Raw genomic sequence first — 7,064 nt, 5'->3', positions numbered from 1 at the left:
TCAAATTAAACATTCAAAACGATCTAATCGTAACGCAAACACCCTACGCATTGCACGCCCATGGGCCGCTCGCACACAGCCATCGCTGGCCATGTGCGCGCAGCCCATGCGCTCGTCGCATAGCTGCTGCATCTCCATCGCAAGCCATCGCACGCTGTGGTGCTTGCTGCGCGCGCGCCAGCGCTCGTCGCACGCGAGCCATCGCTCGCAGTGCGCGCGAGCCATCGCTCGCTGGGCGCGCGACATCGCTCGCTGGGCGCGCGACATCGCTCGCTGTGCGCACGAGCCATCGCTCGCTGGGCGCGCGACATCGCTCGTTGTGCGCGCGACATCGCTCGCTGGGCGCGCGACATCGCTCGCTGTGCGCACGAGCCATCGCTCGCTGTGCGCGCGAGCAACGCTTGGCGCAGCGCTCGTGGCACGCGAGCTTGCGCTCGCTGCGCGCGAGGCTGCGCGCTCTTGCGCGAGGCAGTGCGCGTTGTGGCGCAGCTCGCTTGCTGCCCACACGCGACTGCCTTGGCTCGCCCTTCGCCCATGCCCATTCGTCCATTGCTCGTGGCCCACGACACAAGGCAGGGCTGCTGCCTTGTGCTCGTGCACTACGCCCTTGCTCATTGCATTCGTGCCGCACGGGCGACGAGCTCCCTTGCTCGTCGTCGCATGCCCGCATTATACAACACCCCTTAAGGGTAACACGAAGCGTCCATTGCTTTGTGCGTGCAAGTTATATGAATGAATCGCATAAAAAATTTAAAATTTATAAAATTAATGACAAATTAATAAATATTATTAATTTCATAATTTTAGGGCGAAAAATCGAAAATTTATTATCCAATTGATTTCCGATTGTTATGGATTCAAGTCTAGGTCATAAAATTTAAAATTTATCATAAATTTACAATTTTTATGGTGGTTTTTAATCATAGGTTTCTAATTAAATTACAATTAATTATGAAAATCAAATTAATTCTAAATTATTCTAATTTTCAACAAATTAATCATAATTACAAATTAGATTGCATAATTAACAAGACTAGGCATTCAAACTTGTTAAACATATGCAGTAGGTCAATCAAAAATTCAAGATTTTTCAACAAGAATCGCAAATATTTAATTTAACATCTTAAATTTACGAAATTGTGCATTCGAAAAACTAAAACCTTCGAAAAGTCATAGTTAGGCTTCGAATTTGAGAATTCTGGGTTCGGCAGAAAAATACTCTTTTTGTCAAAATTTTAGAATGCCTTTTACATGCGGAATTGACACAAAAATCACTCGATTTGGATGAGTAACGAAGAAACTGCCGAAAAACTGCGTACGTATAATTAAATAAACGCAATTTGCAATTAATTAACAATTACGAAAATTAATCACCCCTTTTAATTCTTGCAAATTTGTAATATTTAACCATGTTCATGCAATTTAGATTATGAAAATAATAAGGGGCTCGTGATACCACTGTTAGGTTATGATACATATGATATTACATAAATCATGCGGAAACAACCATTAACCCAGGATTACATATTATTTACACATAATCATATAGCATAATTTAGATGCATACTCTTTGTTGCGTGCCCTCCCTAGCTGCGCCCGAACCGAACAAGAACAAGTCTTTAGGACTCCAAGTGTCGTCCCTCTGTAGATAGTCCACAGCACGTCCGGATCCGCCTTAAGATTGACCAACTAGAATCGCCCTTAAGGTACTAGAATTTTCGGCACTTTTGAGCAAGATGTGTGATTGAATTTTTCTCTCAAAAACTCACTTTGAATACTTTGAAACTCGTTATAAATTGTGAACCCAGGCCACATATTTATAGGGTTATGGAAAGGGAATTGGAATCCTATTCAGATACAAATTAATTAAACCTAGAATCCTACAAGAACTCTAATTTAATTAATTTATCAAATAGAATTAGGAATTTAATCATTAACCGAACTCTGCACGTTTTAGGAAACGTGCACGGAGACAAACACTTACGCACACACACACGGCAGCCACGATGGGCCGCCCATGCGTGCGTGCGAGCAGCAGCCCACGCAGCGAGGCCTGCGCGAGCCTCAAGCCCACGCAAGCACCCGCGCGCGCTGCGCGCGCTGTGCGTGCTGCCACGGCCTGCTGGGCCTGGCCTTGCGCTGGGCCTGGCGTGGCTGTTTGTGTGGCGCGCTTGGCTTGCTGGGCGATGGCCTGACTTCGTGCTGGGCCCTCGTCTGGCAGGCCTCGTCCGATGCTTATTCGTACGATACGCTTCCGATTAAATTTCCGATTCCGGAATTCATTTCCGATACGAACAATATTTAACATTTCCGATTCCGGAATTAATTTCCGTTTCGAACAAATATTTAATATTTCCGATTCAGGTAATATTTCCGATTCTGACAATATTTCCGATTCTGACAATATTTCCGTTTCCGGCAATATTTCCGATTCTGGTAATATTTCCATTTCCGATAATATTTTCCGATACGTACCATGTTTCCGTTTCCGGCAACATCTACGACTTGGATAATATTTATATTTCCGATACGATCCATATTTCCGTTTCCGGTAATATCATCATTTCCGGAGTATTCATTTCTTGCCTGTGACGATCTCAGCTCCCACTGAAACCAAGATCCGTCGATTCCGAATATCCATAGATAGAGTATTTAATGCCATTAAATACTTGATCCGTTTACGTACTATTTGTGTGACCCTACGGGTTCAGTCAAGAGTAAGCTGTGGATTAATATCATTAATTCCACTTGAACTGAAGCGGCCTCTAGCTAGGCATTCAGCTCACTTGATCTCACTGAATTATTAACTTGTTAATTAATACTGAACCGCATTTATTAGACTTATCATAGAATGCATACTTGGACCAAGGGCATTATTTCCTTCAAGGCACCCTCGCTGGACTTCTTGGAGGAGTCCTTTTTCTCGGCCTCCACGGCCTTGAGAATGTCCTCAGTGTACACCTCAGGCAGCCAAGCAGGTACTTCCACTATACCCTTGTCTTCAGAGGATAGGCGATCCATGGCGGAACCTACAAAGCCAAGGGTTATATTGGTGAACTACCTCTACTCAAATAAGAACAAAGACCAACGACCGAAAGAAAGACTATATTGGTGAACTGGCCGACATGGGGAAGCCAAGCATTAGGCACCCAGGCATGGCTCTTTGATGACAGCCGATACATCTCGGCTTGGAACAAGGGCTTCACTAGTCCCCACTCTCTGGACGAAAGGCGAGGGTAGGCGTCAGCTTTAGACAAATAGGGGGGCCGACGATTCCACCTAGTAAGACGTCTAGAAAGAGAGAGGTCTTCCATTCAAACAATAGACCACTTCTTCCTCCACCAAACCCAACTAGAAGTCTTACCCACCACCGTCTTATATTCCCGACGGCTGTAAAGGGTGAACCACCCTGGGGAGAACGAGAAGAAGGGGCAATGACTACGAGACGAAGGAAAGCAGGAAAGGAAGGGGTGACGCCGCTCAAAGCACACTTGGCAATAAAACCAAAAACGTTTGCCCAGGAGTTAGGCGTCAATTGAGCAAGGCCAATGTCATACCCCTCCAAAACGTCCGTCACAAAGGGGTGCAAAGGGAATCTAAGACCCAACCTAAAGGCAGCAGTATAAACATCTACCTCTCCCTGGGAGAGTTGGTCCACGGAGTCATGGGGTCGAGGGATCCTAAGACTAAAACCTGGGGGCAGAAGCAGAAAACGCTCAAACTCACGTCCCTGCTCCCTCAAGTACCTCAGCCATTTCATGCTGGGAAAGATATCAGAAGGAAATAGATTGACGTCCTCCTTTCCCTGGACCATGGGAGGAAGGTTTTTTGCAAACTCCTCGTCTGAAGAGCTAGAGGAGTCATCTTCAAAATCCTCGCGTGGAACGCGGGGACGGCAAGCCACATTCTTCCTTCTTCTAGGGGAATGTTCCGTTCTTATGGCCCCGTCTCCTGTATTACGGGAGGAGCAGACTCCACTCCTACTTCCTTGGGACGGGTTCAAAAAAGGAACCCTATCGTCCCCCTCTCGCGGTGCAGCCCATGCACGCACGTTGGTTGTTTGTCTAATTCGAGCCATGCCGTCCTGCATAAGGGACAGGACGTCTGACTTTAGCAAAGGAATGAAAGAGATGGGCGTCATAACCCCCATGATGCCTCCACAGAACACTATAAACAATAAACAAGAGAGGTCCCACAAGCATACAAAAAACAAAGTTTTGATAGAGAACTTACCAGAAAATGATCAAACCGATGAGAAATCTTGACAAGTCCTCTAAACCCTCAAGAACACTGGACCACGAATCCAAAAACACTCAAGCGTAAGCACAAGAAGATCTTTGGCAGAACGAAATTTGCTTTCTCTCTCTAAGAAAATTGCTCTGAAGTAACAAAAGAAAAATGAAAGAGGTACTGAAGCTTTTAAAGGAAAATCTAAGCTATGAAAAGCCTTCACACGTGGCGCTCCCTCCGATCAAGCAGCCTACCCCACAGGGACAAGGGGCATCCTCCTTGAGGGGCAAATGATGTGGCCTAAAAGAATGCCACCTGACTGAACTATTAAAGCCCAGAAAGAAGGCCCAAAAGCCCGCCAGCGGGCTTTTCTCAACTTCACAGGGCCAAGGCCCAAACGATTAAGAGGCCCACTTGGTCCAAACCAAGCCTCCAAAAAACTTAGCAGGACACGTGTCCTGATCTTGCATAACACCCAATCATGCAGGACCAGTTCCCGAGAAACCCTAGCACTATAAATAGTGCAGATCCCTAGGTAAAAGGAGATCAATTCATTCCCACCAACAAAAAACTTATCTTTGCTCTGCCTTCTCTCTACAAATTACTTATCTCTCTAGCTTATACTTACTTAAGCATCGGAGGGAATATTCCTACGGGAATATTCTTGTTTTGCAGGTTGCCAGAAGTTCGTGCCAGGTCATACTTGATACCTTCGAGGAACGCGTGCCACGTCAGCACCGTAAAAGATCCCACAACAACTGGTGTGTGTTGTTTGTGGTTACTGCAGCTGCTTGGTCTCTGCAGATTGCGTTTTTTTTGCCTATCTGCTCATATAAATCTTCAAGCAAATCTGTTGTGTTTGGTGGAGCTTCTGATTCTGGTCTGTGCAGTTTGTGTTTGCTGCATTTGCTTGATCTTTGCAGGTTGCTTTGTTTGGCTAGCAGCTGATGCTTGTTAGGCTTGACACTGTGGTTGTGGCTTGCTCTTTGAAGGGTCTGCCGTGATGCTGCTTCTTGATCCTTTGTACTACTGTAAAAGCGAGAGAATACAAAACCTTGCTTTCCGTGCGCACAGGCCTGTACCTGCTGTTCAGTTGCTATTATGCTCGTGGCTTGGCTATGTTGTTATTCTGCTCGGTTGTAGCTGCTGCTCTCAAGGCTCGTAGCTGCAGTGAATGTTGAGCATTGCTAGCTTGGCCTATGCACTGCATTGTGCTCGTGAGCCCACGGGGCTGCTCTAGGGTAACAACTACACGTGTGACAGTAGCTTTGTGCATGATGACAGGTGAAGCTTGAGAAATGACAATAAAAGAGGTGCAATAATTGTATACATGGCCATACAGTAGTTGTTGTTGTTATGAGTTTTTGTGGCGGTTGCGCAGCAAGATCTCTTGTTATGTGTGCTATGACAGTAGCGTAGTTACTGTCATAGAGTTGTTGTGGTGCTCGTTGTTTCTTCCCATACTTTGGCTCGGGATGCTGCGTTGTAGCTACGTGCAGTGATGTATTCAAGGCTCGTGTGTAGCGTAGCTGCTGCTGTGGGTTGTTCGTATGCTAAGTACGTGTGCTCGTTGCATTATTGTTCCTGTCAAGGCTCGTGTATGGGGCAGTCGTGCATCGGATAGCATTCTTCAAGTTCTTCACATTTTGAAATTTCAATTCAAAGCAACTTTGGTATAATTCTTTACTATCTTCTTTAATTTGTTCTTAGATTCTTTAAATGCTTCATAGATTCGTTTATACTTTGATTTCATTGTTGATTTTGGATTAATTTTACACATTGAGTTTTGGTGAATTATATTTTTTAACATTCATTTTTCATGTTTATTTTTGGTTGATTGAATTTGTTTGATTTCGTTAATTAGTTTCATGATCAGGTTTTGTTCTAGTTTAATCTTAGTTCTAGTTTAAGATAAGTTGCAAGCTAACTATATTTTTGGCATTCATTTTTCATGTTTGATTTTGGTTGATTGAATTTGTTTGATTTCGTTAATTAGTTTCATGATCAGGTTTTGTTCTAGTTTAATCTTAGTTCTAGTATAGGATAAGTTGCAATCTTAGTTTGTCAATTTAAACACATTTATGGCTCGTTCGATCCTTACATGTCATATTATGACAAAAAAAGTCGTTTTTGCTCCCAACTATCAACTAATGAACCAAAATAGGAATTCTTAACCCTTTACATGTTTAAAATTCTTAGTAATAGGCTTCCAATCCCCATTCTCATCTAATTTAGTCAATTTAAGCACATTTATGGCTCGTTCGATCCTTACATGTCATATTTTGACAAAAATAGCCGTTTTCGCTCTGAACTCTTAACTAATGAACCAAAATAGGAATTCTTAACCCTTTACATGTTTAAAATACTTAGTAATAGGCTGCCAATCCTCATTCTCATCTAATTTAGTCAATTTAAGCACATTTATGGCTCGTTCGATCCTTACATGTCATATTTTGACAAAAATAGCATTTTTCGCTCTCAATTCTCAACTAATGAACCAAAACAGGAATTCTTAACCCTTTACATGTTTAAAATAATTATTATTAGGCTGCCAATCCCCATTCTCAACTAATTTTGTCAATTTAAACACATTTATGGCTCGTTCGATCCTTACATGTCATATTTTGACAAAAATAGCTGTTTTCGCTCCCAACTCTCAACTAATGAACCAAAATAGGAATTATTAACCCTTTACAAGTTTAAAATACTTATTAATAGGCTGCAAACCCTCATTCTCACCTAATTTAGTCAATTTAAGCACATTTATGACTCGTTCGATCCTTACATGTCATATTTTGACAAAAATAGTCGTTTTCGCTCTCAACTCTCAACTA

This window comes from Spinacia oleracea, chromosome 1, assembly GCF_020520425.1.
Source record: "Spinacia oleracea cultivar Varoflay chromosome 1, BTI_SOV_V1, whole genome shotgun sequence".
Taxonomy (NCBI): domain Eukaryota; kingdom Viridiplantae; phylum Streptophyta; class Magnoliopsida; order Caryophyllales; family Amaranthaceae; genus Spinacia; species Spinacia oleracea.
This window is presented reverse-complemented; position numbering follows the sequence as displayed.